A 21,905-nucleotide genomic window follows, 5' to 3' on the forward strand; every position below is an offset into this window, starting at 1 on the left:
CAAAATTCTAATTAAGTAGATCAAATCCACAATTATTATATACAAATATCTAATTAAGTATATAAAATCCACAATTATTATATACAAATATCTAATTAAATAGATAAAATCCACAATGATTAGATACAAAAATCTAATTAAATTGATCAAATTGACAATGATTACCAGTCAAATATCTATAAATAAAATAACATGTTGAAAGATTAAAAAAATACTGCAAACGAAATCCCCGATTTAGCAGCTATTATAACTTTTTTTCGACTAGCAGAACTTTTTTAACGATTGAAGTTATACAGTATTTATAGTTTTCCTGCTTCTAATAACAATGACTGTATTTCCAGTAATATTGGTCTGGTGGTTCTAATGATAGCGGAGATCAACGTGGATTCTATCATCCACTAGTTTCGTACGTAAGCTACTACAAACATTGGGTACGTATATTATATAAGAGTGATTATAAAACAACAATACATAAAGAACACAGAAAAAAGATCACGTAAATTAATGTACAGTAAAAAAACAAATGGCTCATTCATTTTTTTAAAGTAAAAGTATTATATATGATAACTTTATTTGACAAAAATCGACCAAAACTGTGTCACAAAGTCTGTATTAATAAGTCTGAAGTTTAAAATAACAAAATGACCTTTATAGTTGATCTCTGGAAGGATTCGCTTTAGAACCTGCTAAATTCCATATTCTGTCGCCAACGTCAACACACCAATATGGCTGATTTCCACAGGAACCTGTCTTGTTTTTTAATGGAATCCTTCTTTAATCTCCAGCGAAAACAATACAGTTGACCCTAGGATTAACGACTAGCAAGTGGGGGGATTTGCACCTACGAATCCTCGACCGTGAAGTCGTGTTCGAACAATGGGTCCTCGGATGTGTTGAGCCATCCAGATTAACTTTTTGTCCTTTCCAGAGATGGCCTAGTGAGGGCTATCCCAAAAGAAGCCGTCCAAGAATATTTCGAAGAAAAGAAAAATACATTTTTATGAGACCGGTATTATTCCGCGGTTTTGACATCCTTATGTGAAAAAATATGATTTAAAAATATTGAATTATTTTTCCTGAAAGGTGTTTGTACCTTTCACTTATGAGATAAAGACAAACAATCTTCAAACATAGTTTTGTTTTTAAAATAAATAACAATTGCTTTGAGCATTTTGTTCTAGTAAATAGTAACTAATACTTATGAAAGCAAAACGAAGATGGATACTTAGACATAAGTCTTTAAACAATTGCCTTACATGCAATCACAATTCCATATTTTAATACAGTACAGTTTACTAATATTATCCAAGAATAGACTTAAATTATTGAATTTTTCCAATATTCTGTCTAGTCAATTTACTATATCCAATTATAAAATTAAGAATACTTTACATTGGGTTCCAATTAAATAGAACAATACCGATTAACAGAGAGTGGCAAAGTTGTCGAAAACCCATTTTCACGGTACTTTTCGTATGTCTCTATCAATACTGAAGGCGGGACGTAGCCCAGTGGTAAAGCGTTCGCTCGATGCGCGGTCGGTCTAGGGTCGATCCTCGTCGGTGAATCCATTGGGCTATTTCTTGTTCCAGCCAGTGCACCACAACTGGTGTAACAAAGGCCGTGGTATGTACTATTCTGTCTGTGGGATGGTGCATATAAAAGATCCCTTGCTGCTAATCGAAAAGAGTAGCCCATGAAGTGGCGACAGCGGGTTTCCTCTCTCAATATCTGTGTGGTCCTTAACCATATGTCTGACGCCATATAACCGTAAATAAAAATGTGTTGAGTGCGTCGTTAAAATAAAATATGTCCTTCCTTTCCTTTCTATCAATACTAGTCTTGTATACTAAAGTTTGGATTGTGTAATCTACTTGTTTACATCTTAAGTGGTTTTCGACAACCCCGTATTTATTTACGCATTATTATGATTACACATGCATGCAAATATTTAACTTTAATTAGAATTATTTTGATAAGTATCTTGTCGTAAGTCGGAAAAACCCACCATATTTTACACCTTGGTATAACTAATCAGCGACATACATCGATTTGAATTTTATAAAAAAAATTCCTTTTTGTTTTACATTTAAGTGCATATTTTGTTTACAATTACTGTTTAACACACAATAACAATTCTTTCTATTGTCATGTTGAGGTGCCGAAACTATCACTTTATTCCACATGTATTTACCATAAAACGTACTTATTAGCTTGAGGGGAAGATGTCATCCCTAACGGTTAAGTAGTCTGTTTTATTTAACGACACCATAAAGTACATTGATTTATTAACGATCGACTATTAGTATTTTTGACATATATCCCTAGAGAGTAAACCTGCCACATTTCCCCATTTATAATCACCATTCCACAGCACATACAACGGACGTTGCTATTCACTGATGAAGTCTCGTTAATTTATGTTTATAACAGGTTATGTTTGGACTGTCTTTCCAACAATGGGGGAGGGAGGGATGGTTAATTTTTAAGGTAGGACTAGTTTTGGCTGTTCAAACAATTTTGCCAAATGTTATATTCAACATTAAAAAAATCCACCATTATTTTCCAACAAAATATTATATGAAATGTTTTCAGCAAATTAAAACAAAATTCGCCAGTTGTTTTTAATAATCACAATTGGCGAATTTGTTTACTGGCAGAGATAGCCTTGTTAAGCATAAATAAGTCTATGTAGTAGTCCCCAATTACCCATTAAAAGGTATTCTGTATTGGTGCCACTATTAGAGTTTAAAATCTATTTTATTTAACGACACCACTACAGCATATCGATTTATTAAACACAAGCTATTTATTGGATGTCAAACATTTTATAATTCTGACATGTATTCTTTAAAAAACCCGCTACATTTTCACATTATCAGCAAGTAATCTTTTTATACACTTTCCCACAGACAGAACATCACATACCACAGCCTTTGATATATAAGTCCGGGGGCAATGGTTGGGACGGAGGAAAAACCAAGACAAAGAATGGGTCCACCGAGGTGGTTCGATCCTGTTACTGAGGTGGATCCCGACAGCTCTAGAATAAGAACCCACTGTTTACGTGACAGTCTTATTATCGGCTAAACCACCAAGTTACAGAGGCTTGTTAGCCACGGTGGTGTCGTGGTTAAGCCATCGGACTGGTAGGTACTGGGTTCGCATCCCGGTATCGGCTCCCACCCAGAGCGAATTGTAACAACTCAATGGGTAGGTGTGAGACTGTTACACAGACTTCTCTCTCACTAACCGCTAATCCTCTATCCTGGACAGATAGACCAGATAGCTGATGTGTGTGTGCCCAGGACAACACGCTTCCACCATACTTGGATATAAGCAGGGAAATAAGTATAAACAAACAAAAATATGTCGCACTTTTTTCCCCTCCTGCAGCTATTACGAAAACCAACCATGCTGTTTGGAAATATAAACACTTTTATTTAACTGCTATTAGGGATCTTAAACTGGCAACGACTGGTAAAGATTTAATAGCGCGGAGCGTGCCCTCCGAGTAAAGTCTCTTTTATCTAACACCAAAGGCCCGTTACCCACGTCGGTGCAGCTACTTTGCTTTTCGCTGTAGGAGATTACACGATGAAATGCAGCCTGGATTTGGGACGGATTTAGGCAGTATACGTCGTGTATATGTGTGTCCAAGTCATGTGGTTTAGGTTTTAGCTATATTTCTGTTTGAGCGTATGCATATTAAACTTGTAATCAAGTGAATCACGTTTGATGTACATCTTGGTTCAAACAGTCGTATGTTTCCAGCTCTGGCTTTATTGTATTAAACATTAACAGTCAGTCTTCGCCAGGGATGTGATGAATGAATGAATGAATGAATGAATGAATGGACGGATAGATAAATGACAGTTTAACGACACCCTAGCACAAAAATACACATCGGCTATTGTTGGTTAAACAAAGAGAGGTGATGAGTCATAGGTTTTGAGGTAATGTGGCTTTTTCAATCTATCTCCCAACCAGTAACCCACAACCGTACATTAAAGGCCGTGGTTTAGGCTGCCTATGGAAAACTGTATATACAAACGTATTTTTAATAGAAGTAGCGTATCTGACGGCAAAGGGTTTGGAGTCTTGACTATTTAAATCAAGTGTCATATTAGCCATAATTATCATGTATATAATGTACCTCATGTGACGCGATAGTTTTTTCTTTTCTTTATTATTTCAACTTATTTTCGTGCGTATATCCAATTAAGGTTCAAGCACGCTGTCCTGGGCACACACTTCAGCTATCTGGGCTGTCTGTCCAGGACAGTGGGTTAGTTGTTAGTTGGTTAGTGGTTAGTGAGAGAGAAGAGGGTGTAGTATCCTTACACCACCCATTGAGCCCTTAAGAATTCGCTCTGGGTTGGAGCCGGTACCGGGCGGCGAACACTGTACCTACCAGTATGTAGTCCGATAGCTTATCCACTGCGCCACCGAGGCCGGTTTTCTTTTCTAAAAGTCGATCTCAGCACGGTCGTCAAAACATAATGCTCTGCCTCTTAAATACTGTTATATAAAACACATGAATATTAATTCATAAGACAGAAAGAAATGTTTTATTTAACGACGCACTCAACACATTTTATTTACGGTTATATGGCGTCAGACATATGGTAAAGGACCACACAGATATGAAGAGAGGAAACCCGCTGTCGCCACTTCATGGGCTACTCTTTTCGATTAGCAACAAGGGATCTTTTATATGCACCATCCCACAGACAGAATAGTACATACCACGGCCTTTGTTACACCAGTTGTGGAGCACTGGCTGGAACAAGAAATAGCCCAATGGGTCTACTGGCGGAGATCGATCCTAGAACGACCGCGCATCAAGCGAGCACTTTACCACTGGGCTACGTCCCGCCTCTTAATTCATAACTGTTTTATGTACATGGTTACCATAGTAATTGCTGTTGTCTATACTTCGATTGTCTATAAATATATAAAATAGGCCAGGTTTCTTTCCCCACAAATAAGCATTTAACGTTTACGTTTTAAAAACATATTTCTGAGACATATTCGCTTGTCGTGTCATTAAGAATAGGAGTGAAAATATACGGAATAGCTTAATATTGGCGTTGCCTATTCATCAGTCATAACAATACAACAGTATAAAAATGGAAACAAATTAATGTATTGCAGTCTTTTCGTACTAAAATAATGAAAACAAAACAATAGCTAATATATCTTTCTGTGGAAGCACTATAGATGGTATGACAAAACCCATCCTCCTTTCAATTCATTGGTCCTATTATATTGGTTCCTAATCTAAATTGTACTCCACAACTGGCATATCAAAATCCCTAATATGCGTTGTCCTGTCTGTGAGAAAGTGCATAATATAAATGGATTTGTTGCGTACCCAGTATAGGCGTGAATGAACCTTTAACAAACGTAAAACAATATTAATTGATTGGATTTAAGCTGCTCCAATATTAGTCACAATAGGAGAGGCCATTTAGACAACTCACCACCAAGAAAATAAAATATATTTAAACCAAGTATGCATAAGGCACCAACTACGGAAGACCCACCACCAGTCACATGTAATCGTTTTTTTAAACAGCCCCCAGAAAATATCAGCGTGCATGGCTACAAACGGGTTTCTACCTCTCGCACTAACCCAATAACCCCTAGTCCCAGTCCGGAGTGCTTGAACTTCAGTTTACACCAAAAACGGAAATATCAATATCGCACTGATGTGAAGTAAACGGACGGACGGAAACACGGCTTCGTATCGAGCACTTTGGAATGGTTTTAATACCGCGCTGACCACTGACCAGGTAACCTAAGCCCTAACATGACACTGTCCATTCCGCTGGGTCGATCGCCCCGCGCGTATTGTCCTAACATCGTCACTGGCCACTCGTATAATATTAGTTTTAAGATTCGAGGATTTTGAGTCTTTGCACCATGGTATTTCAAACGCGAAGCATTTGTGTCTAGGTGATGTTTGCGTTTTGAAATATTTACGTTTTGTCAAACCAAGCGAAATCCTTCTACATAATAAATCGAAATTTTGAGCTTAGAATCCAGGGTTGTCTCTGCGACTCAGTAGGGATTGGCTGTTTTAGGAATTGCGATGGATTTAGGGGGAAGGAAAGGAAAATAATATTTGTTTTATGACCCCTCAGCGAAATTTAATCTATAGCTATCTGGGCCCCGTTCCACGAAGCGATTTAGCGCTAAAATCATCTTAAGTGCATAACTACCTTAGCGCTAAAATCATCTTAAGTGCATAGCTACCTTAGCGCTAAGATCATCTTAAGTGCATAGCTACCTCAGTGCTAAGATAATCTTAAGTGCATAACTACCTTAGCGCTAAGTTTACCGTAAGTGTGAAACTATTTAATGCACTTAAGACGATCTTAGCCTAATAAACTAAACTATCTTAAGCAACATCGCATCATCCTTGTAAGTCTTTTTGCATTGCACTGCGAACCGTCCTCGGTGGCGCAATGGTTAAGCCATTGGACTACAGGCTGGTAGATACAGGGTTCGCAGCCCGGTACTGGCTCCAACCCAGAGCAAGTTCTTAAGGACTCAATGGGTAGGTGTAAGGCCACTACACTCTCTTTTCTCTCACTAACCAAACAAACAACTAACAACTAACCCACTGTCCTGGACAGACAGCCCAGATATTTGAGGTGTGTGTCCAGGACAGCGTGCTTGAACCTTAATTGGATATAAGTACGAAAATAAGTTGAAATGAAAATGAAATTGCACTGCGAGATAGCCGATATAGTTTTTGTGCTAGGTATCGTTAAACATTCATTCATTCATGCACAGCGGGATTGCAATGTTGAAAGAGTTTAGTGAATTAGGCTCTGGTGTCTAAAATAAGGATATTTCGACTATTGATAGAGAGAGTGAAATTGGATAGCATCTGCCGCCAAATAGGCTAGTCTATTCCTGCCGATTTGCAGTAAAAAATAATTGTATCCACTTTCCATAACGTCACACCAATTATATGACACTGGTTGAAAGGATTAAAACACACACACACACACAAAACCCACAAAAAAAACACCAAACAAAAAACAAAACAAAACAAAACCCACAACCCCTATCGGGTATCGATCATGTAACATGTCAGACTTCTGATACACCTAAAACATTTTTTTTTCTCCAGTATTTCTTAGTATAAAATATAGTGTATTTAAAGATAGTAAACATATTTTATTGCATAAACAACAAAAGGATTGGATACAAGTTTACCAACTTACTAGACCTTCTCCTATATACATACACTATACATGGGCGGATCCAAGGGGGGGGGGGGGACCAGGGGGACGCGTCCCCCCCCAAAATTGTTCAAGTGCCCTCAAAATGTCCAAGTGCCCTTTTTGTTTGTAGAATTTTTTTTTTTTTAAGTAAACAATAATTATATTGTAGATAAATGAAATCAAGATTTTCGTGTACATGCGCAAGCTTGCAGATATGTGTCTGTGTTATTGAGTCTCAATGGGGCCCCATTGAGGTTCTAACGCGAGTGACGCCAATTTACTTCATTATTGCTAGTATATTATGACGTAGAACTGTAGGAATTCATATTAATTGTAAATATCAAAACTTGTAGTAAGGTGCCCTTTTGACGAGTCAATGTGCCCTTCTTTTTTGGTCCCCCCCTAAAAATATTTCCTGGATCCGCCCATGCTATAATAGCGACAATTAATTATAATATAATAGTATTGTATACATATAAAAGGTGTATACAAATGTATTTGAATAACAATCAAGTTGAGGAAAAGAGGGTATTATGTACAACAAGATTTTGAAAAAGAAAGAAAGAAAAGAAACAAATACCGGTAAGTACAGCTTTTTACCGTCATATAAAATATTACAAAGTTTCTTGCGTACATACCCATTATCAGTTGAAATGGTCTGATTGTATTGGTCTTTGTAGTAGTTAAAAAACCAATTTAATGCGAAGCAGAATATGTATAAAAAAACTTCACGGACTCGGGTAAGCTAGGGTAACGATATCCCAGAAGAATGTATAAGTGAAATTGGTGGCCGTTATCTTTGAATACTGAGAAAGAGACAGAGAGAGAGAGAGAGAGAGAGAGAGAGAGAGAGAGAGAGAGAGAGAGAGAGAGAGAGAGAGAGAGAGAGAGAGAGAGAGAGAGAGAACTTTTAACATGCCCCTATAGCACTAAGGTTTCGGGCATTGAAATACCGTGAAGTAATTAATTTTTTCGGGCTTAATGTTTCGTGGCTTTGCTTAAAAACACATTTCCGAAAATATAGCATTATATATTTATTACATGTATACGTAACATGTATTATAGTTTAGATGTATACTTAAATTCGTTGACAGCTCACGAAAATCAGATCACCACGAACAAAAGTGATTTCACAGAGCAAGGTAATTACGACATTTGGTTTACAGTAATCGTAGACTATTGGGGGCGGGACGTAGCTCAGTGGTACAACGCTCTCCTGATACGCGATCGATCGTGGATCGCATCCCGTCGGTGGGACCATTGGGCTATTTCTCGTTCCTGCCAGTGCTTCACGACTGGTGTAACAAAGGCCGTGGTATGTGCTGTCCTGTCTGTGGGATGGTGCATATAAAAGATCCCTTTGCAGCTAATCGAGGGGAGTGGCCCATGAAGTGGCGACAGCGGGTTTCCTCTCTCAGTATCTGTGTGTGGTCCTTAACCATATGTCCGACGCCATATAACCGTAAATAAAATGTGTTGAGTGCGTCGTTAAATAAAACATTTCCTTCCTTCGTAGACTATTGAAGCTTCCATGCTAAATTTATTTGTCATAAATCAACTGGTTTTGACAGAAATAGACAGGATATCCCATTTGGAACTAGACCGTCTGTATTTTCTTAAGGCAAATGTATCATGCACGATCAGTCTATGTGCTACTAGTCTGTTGTACTTTATCTACCACTACTATATAAGTTTAAGCACATGCAATATTAGATGTTGCCCTTTTACAATATATGACACAACATATCACACGTGCAGATATAAGGGTTTAGAATGTTTTCAAGAATATTAATCTGTTGTCCATCAGTAATGACTAGTGCCTACCTGGTTCGACTATGTCGTGGTATATCCTCTGTAGAATAAAACGACACCAATAACCGTAAAAATAAATAAATAAAATAAAAAATAAGAAATAGAAAAAATGAAGTAAATAAATAAACAAACAAACAAAATGAATAAACAGAACTTAATCTGAATACATTTTGATAGATTTTAACTGATATGCTGCCATTCTGTTACTGAAACCACGACATGCGTACTATATATATAAACCAAAATATGTAACCTCCAATCCTCCCTCCCCCCCTAAAAACCCCCCCCCAAACCCCCAAAACAACAACAACAAGCAAACAACATAATCCACATGGTGAATTAAACAATAAGCTCAGCTTCAAATTACATTTCTCAAAATAAGAACATAAAAAAAACATTAGAGCATCCAAATTCGTATCTCTGTGCCAGACAGAGCCCAGGCGACGATTCTACAAGGTCGTGACCACTCCCGCGAATCGCTGTCTGATGTTTCGTCATCGTCAAACCTACTAGCCTACGTGTATAATATATGACTCGATATCTTCCAAGCCGTGCGTGGCATAACGCAGTGCAAATTACGTCACGGCGACGACAGGGAATCTGAGGTCACAGACCGGCACTTCGAAAAATGTTGCTGAGCAATGCGACTTTCTTTTTTTGTTCGATACATCCGCGCGCTATTTGATAACAGGGGTCGGGCAGCTCCGTCGCAACCGTGGACAAACAGCCGAGTGTTTGCACCACCCACAAGACTCATTTGATGGTCTGCCCTAGTGCGCAACGACCAGCCACTCACAAAACATCTACCGTTTGGTTTTCGTAGAGGAAAGTAGTCAACTGTGTAAATTTTCAAATCACGCGAGATTTGTGGACTGAGCGTGATTTAAAGCCACTGACGGAGCTAGTTTAAGTGTATGAACATAAATGGTGGACGTTTCGTAGGCTAATCCTGTAGAGCCGTAGTTTCGAATCTTAATCTGCTTGCTTAAGCTCGACTGTTGTCGCATTTTATGGGCGAGAGTTTAGCTGATTACGATTTTATTGACCGCCGAGAGAGAGTGTTCAGAGAAACTTTGTTGCGTAAAGCGTTCTGCATATATTTAAGTGTATACAGCGAGCGCTAATTACGGACATTATAACGGACATGACATCCTTTTTTTTTACAGGACCGGTCGATGAAGTAAAATTTAGAATGTTTAAGCAGTGAAACAGCATGATGTCTTAAAACTAGATGTTTGACTTAATGACGTGGATTGATAATTGTGTTGTCTAAAGACAAAACTTTATAAGTTTATGGATTCGTAAATGTTTAGCTTTATGTTTATCTGGCATTATATACCAATTTGAAGATTAATGCTTGTTTGTTTTGTTTAACTACAACAATAGAGAACATTCATTTATTAATAATCGGCTACTAGATGTCAAACATTTAGTTTTAAAGGAAAACCGCTACATTTTTGCATTAGAAGCAAGATATCTTTTAGGTACCATGCCATAGACAGGATAACAATTATAACGGCGTTTGGTATACCTTCGTGGTGCATTGGCAGATGCAGTGTCTTGGTAAACTCTTAGCTATTTTTGGCAGACCAAGGTTTTTTGTTTCTATTATCACGTCCCCTCTTTACATTGTTCTACTTACAATCCTCAACTGGGCGGCACAGGATACAACCACCATTGTCCATTCAATAAAACCATGTGCAATTAATTTTACTTTTAGGAGTCATTATAGGAGCATCAATAATTGCAATCATATATATGTATGTATGTAGGTAGGTAGGTAGGTAGGTAGGTAGGTAGGTAGGTATATATATTGTTGATTTTTGTAGGCATTCATATATATATATATATATATATATATATATATTATTATATATATATATATATATATATATATATATATATATATATATATATATATATATATATATATATATATATGAATGCCTACAAAAATCCCACTATCTCTTTTGTACCCTGGGCATGTCTGAAATCATGTCCACGATAGACGTGCTTGAGCATAAATGAATAGAGTAAACGTCAACAGAGTACCCATAGCTACTAATTAACATACGTATGAAAGGAAACAAGTATTCCTTTATCTATGTCACAGCACAATTTTAAACCCAACAAAATACAAAGGATCTATACAAAAGGAAGGAAGGGAAACAAAATGAAAACCAGACAGGAATAATAACGTAAAATACACACCCTGTGGGGTGGTGCATATAAAAGATACCTTGCTACTAATGAAAAACATGTAGCGGGTTTCCTCTAAGACTATAATTATGTCAAAATGACCAAATATTTCACATCCAATAGTTGATGATTAATAATCAATGTGCTCTAGTGGTGTCGTTAAACACATAAAACAACCTTTATACCCACCAACGTTCCCACCGTAATGTATACTAATTGAAATATGTGATCCTATATAAATAGTACCAGCAAATAGTGACTTCAACCAAAACCCGCATCCACAAAGCCAGGTAGTTAGTTAATCATGTGTCGGACATTCGATCTCTAATACTAAATATCAGAATTACCAAATGTTTGACGTGCAATAGCCGATGATTAATATATCAATGTGCTCTAGTGGTGTCTTTAAACACACTTTAAGTTTATTCGTGTATCCATGTGGGTGAGACATTGCCTGCACCGAGTAGGCCTAGGACTGTGATTGTCAGTGTATAGACAGAGTGCGCATGTGACACACAGCTAAAGCACATGCTTTTTTCAACACATTTGTCAATCACACGTACAATAAACGTATTGTATATATAATTATGTCTCTAACTATTTGCCCCTCTCGGGCAGACCTTCGCGTTGCAAAATCATCAGCAAACCTTTCACGCGGTTATACAAATATTTCGGTTATCTAAATATGCATATAATCGAATTCTTTTTTATTATTAATATCTCTACACTGCATTGCACCTTACACACATGCAGTACGCAAAGACAAAGGGTCCATCTGAATCCCTCATTCAGCCGTCAACATCTTGTGACTGTATATCTTTAGACAAACACCCGGAATGCATGCAGATCCCAACATCAAACCCACTTGCCATCAATGCGGATTTCCGCTATATCCCGCCAGTTTTTGAGCTTATTTAAATCGGATCATGAGGATACACAAAAGTTGATCCCATCTTGTTTACCGTAGCATACAAAAAACAAAAAGGAAAAAGATCTACTACGGGTTTTGTGGTCGAATCTCGCGAGAAAAGCAAACGACCTTTAGATTATGATGGCTCGGTATGGCAAAAATTCCGCACTGGTCGTCGTTTGATGCGCATACAATATTTCATTTGTAAATAGCGATCTTCTGTCCACATTGACCAGATATATCATTAGCGGTGACGTGTCGGTGACCCGCGCTTACTTCCTCTAACCAGTGGCCATCTCAGTTTAAACATCTGGACGATCAAACATGGCGGATTCAAACAGGTGCTCGGTGGAGAAATGGTGGTTTTTAAGCACACATTAATATGTAATCGAGAGACGTAAATGAACCCAGGGCGTTGAAGTGCGGTCCAGCAGCGCGCATGCGTATTCGCCTGGCTACAGTTGAATTAGGTTACGCTTCCTGTTTTCGTTGTTTGCCAATCAGATGTTTATAAATTTATGTAGGGAGGGAGATTTAAGTATATATAGGGCTTAGCAGTTTGTTCAAACGCTCATTAGGTTATTAGCGTTGTCTTGTAATTAATCCTAGTCTGGTTTTATACAAATGTATATAATATTATAAAACCCCCCAGATTTTTTAATCTTCGAAAATTTTAACTTACAACAGAACTGTTTTAAATGTACTTCATAAAACTATAACCGAAAAAGTAAATTTTTATTTGCATAAACCTGCTTTTTTTGTTGCTTTTTTTATTTTTTAAATGGAAACTAATTAACATTAACGGACATACGCCGTCCAGTGGCGGACTATAGAGATGCTAGACCTTGGCGGCCCCCAAATGTACTAGATACTGTTTTCGAGGTTGTTTTTTGTGTTTTTGTTTTTTTCTGTCCCTGGCTATCCAAAGATAGGGCCCGAGATGGACATGCCTGAAACCTTAGTGGTATATGGGCATGTTAAAAACGTTGAAACTCAAGCTCAAGGTTTCTGTTTGTTTTGTTTTGTTTTGTTGGGTTTTTTTGTTTGTAGAATTTTATGTTCTTCGGTGGTTTTGATTGATTCATATGTTTGTTTGTTTATTATATTTTTAAATCCTGGTTCTCCTTTATTTTACAAAAGAACATAGTTGTCTGACTATAATCCAAACTGAACCTCAGACAATCGGCTAGTGTTCCCGGCCCTGACATGGGGTATCATGGCATTGTATATCGCGTTGATATGAACGTTAATACACATGCAGACTTTGCTAACAGGGATTCTCTGGTATTGAGCTAATACGTATGTGGTTGGAAAGTTTGTTTTGTTTAATGACACCACTAGAGCACATTCATTTATTAATCATCGGCTATTGGATGTCAAACATTTGGTAATTTTGACAGTCTTAGAGAGGAAACCGTGTACAGTTTTCCATTAGCAGCAAGGGATCTTTTATATGCACCATTCCACAGACAGGTTAGCACATACCACCGCCTTTAATATACCAGTCGTGGTGCACTGGCTGGAACGAGAAATAACCCAACGAGTCCACCGACGGGGATCGATCCCAACCCGGCCGCACATCAAGCGAACGCTTTTACTATTTCCCGCCCCTTATGTGGTTGGAAAGAAAGAAATGTTTTATTTAATGACGCACTCAACACATTTTATTTACGGTTATATGGCGTCAGACATATGGTTAAGGACCACACAGATTTTGAGAGGAAACCCGCTGTCGCCACTACATGGGCTACTCTTTCCGATTAGCAGCAAGGAATCTTTTATTTGCGCTTCCCACAGGCAGGATATCACAAATCATGGCCTTTGTTGAACCAGTTATGGATCACTGGTTGATGCAAGTGGTTTACACCTACCCATTGAGCCTTGCGGAGCACTCACTCAGGGTTTGGAGTCGGTATCTGGATTAAAAATCCCATGTCTTGACTGGGATCCGAACCCAGTATTTACCAGCCTGTAGACCGATGGCCTAACCACGACGCCACCGAGACCGGAATTATGTGGTTGGATGCAGCCAGTAACCAGTGCTTCACAGTTACCTGTAAATCAAATATCACGACACGTGCTGTCATGTCTGTTGGCAAGTTTCTATAAAGATGCTTTGTGACGTGTGTATTATTGCTCTCGGACACTTAATGACAAATGTGACAATCATCAATGTCACTTAATACTCACATATTAAACATTGGGGTGGGGGTGGGGGTGGGGGGTACTGAGTGTTGTGAAACAAACAATAATTTGCCTTTTACTCAACACTAAATAAATCACAAAATTTAATAAGTCGTGAAGGTTAATAAGACATATTTTAACATGTACCATATAGTACGGCCATAAATATACATTTTTACTGAGGTCTAACATAAATTGTGTTTCCAAAAACCCGAATCTACCTAGCAAAAAGGGCCGACCTTATTTGTTCCGATAATTTATTAATTTATTAGTGAAAAGAGTACATACATAACTTTTTATTTGGGCTCGTAGGGGAATATGTGATAAGAAGTATATATATATATATATATTTAAAGCCGACCTATCTTACCGTTTTTTTTTGTTCGTCACCTTTCTGGAAACACTTTTTGTTTTCAAACGTGAACAAATTATCAACATGCTAAATTGTATAGTGCATCTCAATCGGCAGTGAGTGTTGTTTAAACGCTTCTGTAAATAATCTAATTAAAAATATGTTGTTACCAAACATAGAATTATAACAGAAATTCACTGGCACATCAGTAAATAAAATTGCTGATCTTGTGTAATGTACTCCTCAACACCGAAACACGCCCATCTATGAGGTGTCACAATGAATAAACAAATGAGCGCTGAGCCATTAAAACAATTAATCGAGTTGGAACACAATTACGATTTCCTCTCGCCGACAAATATCAAAATGTGACAGTGAACTTCGCCGTATGTTGACATAATTCGAGGGCAACCGTCTTCCATACCCAGTGACAGTTACAGGTGAAACATAGATAAGGAAACAATACATTGGTGTAATAATTGGGAGGGGGGAGTGTAGGCGAAGGGGCGAGGGCGTTTGCCCCATAATGCCGAGTTTGCGGAATACAGAGATATACCAACAATTTACACATTCAAGCAGCTGTCTTCTTAAGAAGAAAGGAAATGTTTTATTTAACGACGCACTCAACACATTTTATTTACGGTTATATGGCGTCAGGCATATGGTTAAAGACCACACAGATATTGAGAGAGGAAACCCGCTGTCGCCATTTCATGGGCTACTCTTTTCGATTAGCAACAAGGGATCTTTTATATGCACCATCCCACAGACAGAATAGTACATACCACGGCTTTTGTTACACCAGTTGTGGAGCACTGGCTGGAACGAGAAATAGCCCAATGGATCCACCGACTGGGATCGACCCTAGACCGACAGCGCATCAAGCGAACGCTTTACCTCTGGTCTACGTCCCGCCCCTGCGGATGGTGAAGGTATACTAACAGCTTACACATTCAAACAGCTGTCTTCTTAAGAATGCAGCGAGCGACGGTGCTGCCAAATTAAGAAAGGAAAAAAAAAATTATTTTATACTTATGTTTGTGCTTATATCCAGAGTTGGTTCAAGCACGCTGTCCTGGACTCTCTATCCTGGGCAGTAGGCTAGTGGTTAGTGAGTGAGACGTCTGTGTAGTGTTTTAAATCGTTAAAACTCGCTTTGGGTGGGCGCCGGTACCGTGATGTGAACCCAGTATGTACCAGCCTTACGTTTGATGGCTTAACCACTACACCACTAAACGCTGAACTAACGAAACATCGGCGCATTCTAAACTAAGGACCGGCCTCGGTGGCGTCGTGGTTAGGCCATCGGTCGATAGGCTGGTAGGTACTGGGTTCGGATCCCAGTCGAGGCATGGGATTTTTAATCCAGATACCGACTCCAAACCCTGAGTGAGTGCTCCGCAAGGCTCATTGGGTAGGTGTAAACCACTTGCACCGACCAGTGATCCATAACTGGTTCTAAACTAAGGCTCATTCAGCATTTAGTCTGCCCGAGTCCACCGAGGACGATTGACTCTACCACCTATTGCTTCTAGAGCACATTGATTAATTAATCATCGATTATTGGATATTGAGCGATTGCTGTCGCTCAGATGTCAAGCATTTGGGAATTATTACTTGTAGTCATCATAGGAAACATGCTACATTTTTTTCACTAGCAGCAAAGGATCTTTTATATGCACTTTCCACACATACCACGCCCTTTGACTAGTTGTGGTACACCGGTTGGAACAAGAAAAACCGAATCCCACCCCCAACATATTTTAGACACCAAATAGCTGTAGATAAAACATGTCCTTCAAGTATTGTTCAACAAATATATTTTTTTTAATTTCCACGAAATCCACCCTGCTTACTGTACGTTACACCGAACTCTGTGACAGTTGAGCGTCGTGGCATGCAATGTCCAGACGACTTTTCATTTGACTAATCAAAGCGTACCTGGCAGGTCTGTTGCATGCCTTTAGCAGAATACACTGGAACTAAATCTTCTGAGTTAAAATCTTGCCAGAAACAAACTTAGCTGTTTGGTGGCGAATGTGCCGTTCAAAGGCGCCTAAGCAGCTCTCTCTCTTAATGTCTCGGCAAGATCCTGTGCACTCATATTGTGGTTGTACTCGGCGCTGCAGCTAAGGCCAAAGTTAAAAAAAACAAAAACTGTCTAACGACACCACTAAAGCACATTGATTTATTAATCATCGGCTATTGATGTTAGATATTTGGTAATGTTGACATATCGCCTTAGAGAGGAAACCTTTTCCCATTAGTAGCAATGGATATTTTATATGCACCATCCAACAGACAGGATTGCACATACTACGCATTTGATATAGTTGTCGTGGCGCACTGGCTGGAACGAGAATTAATCCAATTGGCTTTACCATCTACGATCAAAGAAAATCTACTTGCTGCATAGCATTTGCATAATTTTATAATTTTCTAGTATTCAATTTGTTAGATTTCTTTGCGTTTTTCTCAGATTATTTTCTTCGAAATACGCCACTATTAAGTGTTGTCCCCTGGACCAATTCAGTGCCAAGGGGGTGGGTGGGGGAGTTTAACTGCCAAGTAAAACTAGTCTACTCTCACCCGGTACCAACACATGGCCTTCCTTGCTGAATGCACACAGTACAAGTATGCTTGGTATTGTCTTTGTGGGTTTTGCTGGAGTTATAACTTAACCGCTATAGTTTTGACCGCGTAACTTGTTAAACTTAACCCCCTTTTCAAAATCCTAGATTCACCTCGTGCGATTACCGTTTTCATTTATTTTTATACTTATATATACACCAAGTATGGTTCCAGCACACTGACTTGGTATACACCCCCACTGTCTGGGCTTTCAGAACGACCAGACCGTTATCGGTGATCAAGACCTCATCTCTGCACGATACAGAGTCAAATTTGGCATTTTGCAAACTAGCACTTGATTGATTCCATGAATATCAGTCTTGTGCCTTGTTCATAGGACAGTCTTTCCGGAGGAGATACATTTATGAACAACAATAAATCCTTCTCATTCTCCACAAAAGAGGACTGCCACCGTCAGACCAGTTTACTAAATCAAACCTGGTACAGGACAGAGCTCATTGGAATACATATAACTATTTCGTTAATCAGTGTTTATACAGTGATGATATCAGATGTTCGCGAAAAGTGAGCATATCCTGCCCCACCGGTTGCACCCGTCATGCGTACTGCCACTACAGTTTTCAAGTCCGTCACTTCATCTAAAAAGATGGACACAAATTTCAGGAGTTTCACCAAAGAGATGGACAGGAATCTTAATGTTTTATTGTAACTAACTGAGTAGCGTAACAAAGGTGAAGTTAGATTGGTCGATATATAAATTACTAATCAGAAAGACAAAACCTTTTTCTCGGTCCAAACCGTATCTCTGCCCGAGGCAGAGTCGAAAGGATATATTGGCAAAATTGTGATTGACTTCATGGATAAACTCAGCTTTCCAATAGGTACTGGTATCATCACAAGTTTTGTCTTATTTAATCAGTCTTGGGAGTGGCAGCCCTCCTACAGGCGACACAAGAAGGGTTCAACGTCCTGCAAATGATCTGGGAGTGCAGTGCTCTTATCAACGAGGTACCTAAAAGTGATTGCCTCCATGAATCCTATTAGTTTGCAATTTCTACTGAAGAAAAGTATAAATAAATAAATAAATAATCCAAATAGTTTGCAATTTCTACTGAAGGAAAGCACACACACACACACACACACACACACACACACACACACACACACACACACACACACAAACAAACACTAACACACACACACAAACACTAACACATGCATGCATGCATACATTCATACATACATACATACATACATACATATATACATACATATATATGCATAAATAAATAAATAAATAAATACCAACATCCCTCCAATAATAAAATAAAATACCCCCCCCCCCCCCCCCACACACACACACACTATCTACAAAAACAAAAATCAGCAGCAAATGCAGATAAGAAAGCAAGGAAAGAAAGAAAGAAGAAAAAAAAACCCACCAAAAAAACAAACAAAAAACAAACAAAAAACCACAAAAAAAACCCCAACAACAACAACAAACAAACAACAAACCAAACAACAAAAACAAACACACAATAATAATAAAAAAATAAAAAAACGCATTCCAACAAAGTCAACAGATCAGTCATAGGATAACAAATGCAGATCAAATTCAGAAAAAAGTTTTTAAAAAGGTGTTAATATATGTATTCATTTATTTAGAAATTAAAACATTAAACGAATTCCCCGTCGTTAACTAACATTCAGTGAAGAATAGTTCGTGTTAATGATCCATTCATTATTTAACCAGCGGCAAATCTGTAAATAAATTAAACTTGCAAATCCGTGGACAAACAAACGGTGCCTCAAGAAAGACTACAAAACAAATGATTGTTTAACAGCACCCCAAAACACAATTAAACACAGATTTTTTTGTGACAAAAGAAGATTTTTACATTGTTCGATTTTGTGTGGTCTCCTTTGCATAATTTGTGTTTAATCAATAAATCCTAACTCGGTGGTTCGTTTGAATTGTCCGAGACAGCGTTTCTATCATTTCGACCTTGTTTGCGCGGCTCCAACAATTTGAGTAACGTATTTGATATACGAATCCAATGAAGCGCCATCATGCGACTTCGATGGACTGGTTCAAAGGCAATTTAGCCTCGTAAAGAAGGACAATGCAAAAAAAACCCACTATTGACTTGTACATTGTATGACTGGCTTAAATGAAAGAAAGGAAAAAAACCCCATATGACCGGTATCCAGTCTACAAATTGACTGGTGACGGATTAACGGCGGAGGTATCGGAATTTTTAGTGTTGCTCATTGTCGCCGATATGTGTAAACTTTGCACCAAGGATGTTCGACGAACTAGGAATGCGAAAGACACAGATGCATCCAAGGACTATGTTCTGTCAACTCTAACGATGCGATTTCTATTTGCGCTCGGACCTTCTTGAACACAATAAATTATATAACGTAGATAGTTCCTGCAAGCAGGGATAAACAACAACCTACCGCCACTGAAAATACGTGGGTCCTGGTCAAAGGGAAGTTGATCCGTTTATGATTTAAAAGACAACAGCATATATAACAGTAAACTGTTATAATTATTATCATTATTTAAAAAGAAAGAAACAAGAGGTTTTGCCCACTTTTGATAAAATTAGAATAATCATTAAAATAGTAAAGTACATAAAAAGAGTAATCAGTTATTTTGTTCCACTTTAATATATTTTATTTTAATATGAATGAATGAATGAATGAATGTTTAATGACACCCCAGCACGTACAACACATCGGCTAGTGGGTGTCACAAAATATAGTAAACGCATAAATAAAGTACTAAGCAACATCAGTATACAAATTTCAAGAGGTAAACTAAAATACAGTGTAAAGAACTGTGCGCAAAATACAAATAGCACAGCTAGATACAAATTAAAATTGAGAATACATGCCAGTCTTACGATTATATTAATATAGACATATAGCCATATCGACTGGTACATCTAAGGCTGTGGGTGTGCATATAAAAGATGCAGTGCTGCCTTATCGGAATGTTAAAATAACCATTTATTACACACCAAAATAGCCGTAGTTTAAATGTGATGAGGTGTCGTTACACAAACATTCGTTTCTTTTATCTTCCATCGGCACTGGTTGAGGCTTAATTTGTCTTTTACTAACGGCTTCAACCTTACTGAAGACGTGAAAGATTATTACGCCAACTCATTTTTTGCTGAGCCCTAACGACTAATCATTAATCCGTTTTCTAGACAAACAGCCCGAATAGCAGGGATATGTGCCCAGGACAGCGTGCTTGAAACTGGATATCAGGTTTGGTAACCCCATGCCCACTTACAGGACAGACCAATACCTTTAATAAAAAGTTTGAAGAGAGACAGACACAAATCTGATCGCAATAATAGCGCTTGGTATTACTTTTGGTGGAGAGAAATCATTTGAAGACGACGTGAAAATATATTATTTGGCAACATAAATGTGGTAGAATATTTTAAATTCCACCCAAAATTATTATTATTATTTTTTAAAACTAAAAATTTCAATAAAATATTTTTAAATATACTGACCTTGATGCTCATATTGTGTTGTATTCTCCCCCCCCCCCCCCCCCCCCCCCAGCTCTTTACACTGTGGTTTTACATAATTATATTAAATTTTACCCACGCTAGCTGATGTGTATTTGTTTTGCTGGGGTGTCGTTTAACATTCATTCAATTACTAAAGTAATATTCAAAGAATTTATTATTTATTATTAATGGTGTCTTTATTTTTTGCCAGTTCTTCGTAATCTAATCTATGCAATTAAATTTGACTTTAACCTAGTACATTTGAATCTGTTTCAAATATTATTAAAATGAGTATTGCTAAAATGGCTTCGTCACGGGCAGTTAAATAACGTCTTATTTGTTTTTCCATATTTAGGCCTAACGGCAACAAATGTCTTTAGATTTACTTACTGTAATTAATATAATTCCCCATGATATAATGGTTTCTGTTTTATATTTAATTTTTACTCCCATCTTTTAAAATATTATACAATATAATACTAATGGCGACAATTACATAATTATAATATAATAGTAATGTATACATGTATGTATATATCAAAGTATATAAAAATTCATTTCGATAAAAACCCAATATTATACAATATGATTTTGAAAGGAACTAGCGATACACTTGTTGTTCAGGGCATGAACGAATGGTTAACGACACCCCAAGACAAAGAATACATCGGCTATTGGGTACGTGTGTTCTCCTGGGATAAGTTCGCATACCATGCAATATATAGTCCGATTTATCAAACTGTTTGCTTTATTGAGAAAGTCATGTACTATTATAACGTATTATGGAGGCATATGTTGTTTGCGAAAAGACAGATGCATGGGACATTTCTGGTATTGTGAAAGTGTAAATGTGTTTGAAAATTAATTACAGTAAACTAAAACGAAACTGATGTTTATTTTATACTTGAATAAAATAATACTGCTACTTTTAAAGGGAAATTGTACATATGGTATAGTTAATGAAGCGTTTATTTTAAAACGGAAACAACAACAACAACAACGATAAAACCAAATACAACAACAAGATCATAAAAATTAAAACAATAATTAAAAATAATAATAATAATAAATAATGATTA

The sequence above is a fragment of the Gigantopelta aegis genome, chromosome 2 (genome assembly GCF_016097555.1).
Source record: "Gigantopelta aegis isolate Gae_Host chromosome 2, Gae_host_genome, whole genome shotgun sequence".
NCBI classification, from domain to species: Eukaryota; Metazoa; Mollusca; class Gastropoda; order Neomphalida; family Peltospiridae; genus Gigantopelta; species Gigantopelta aegis.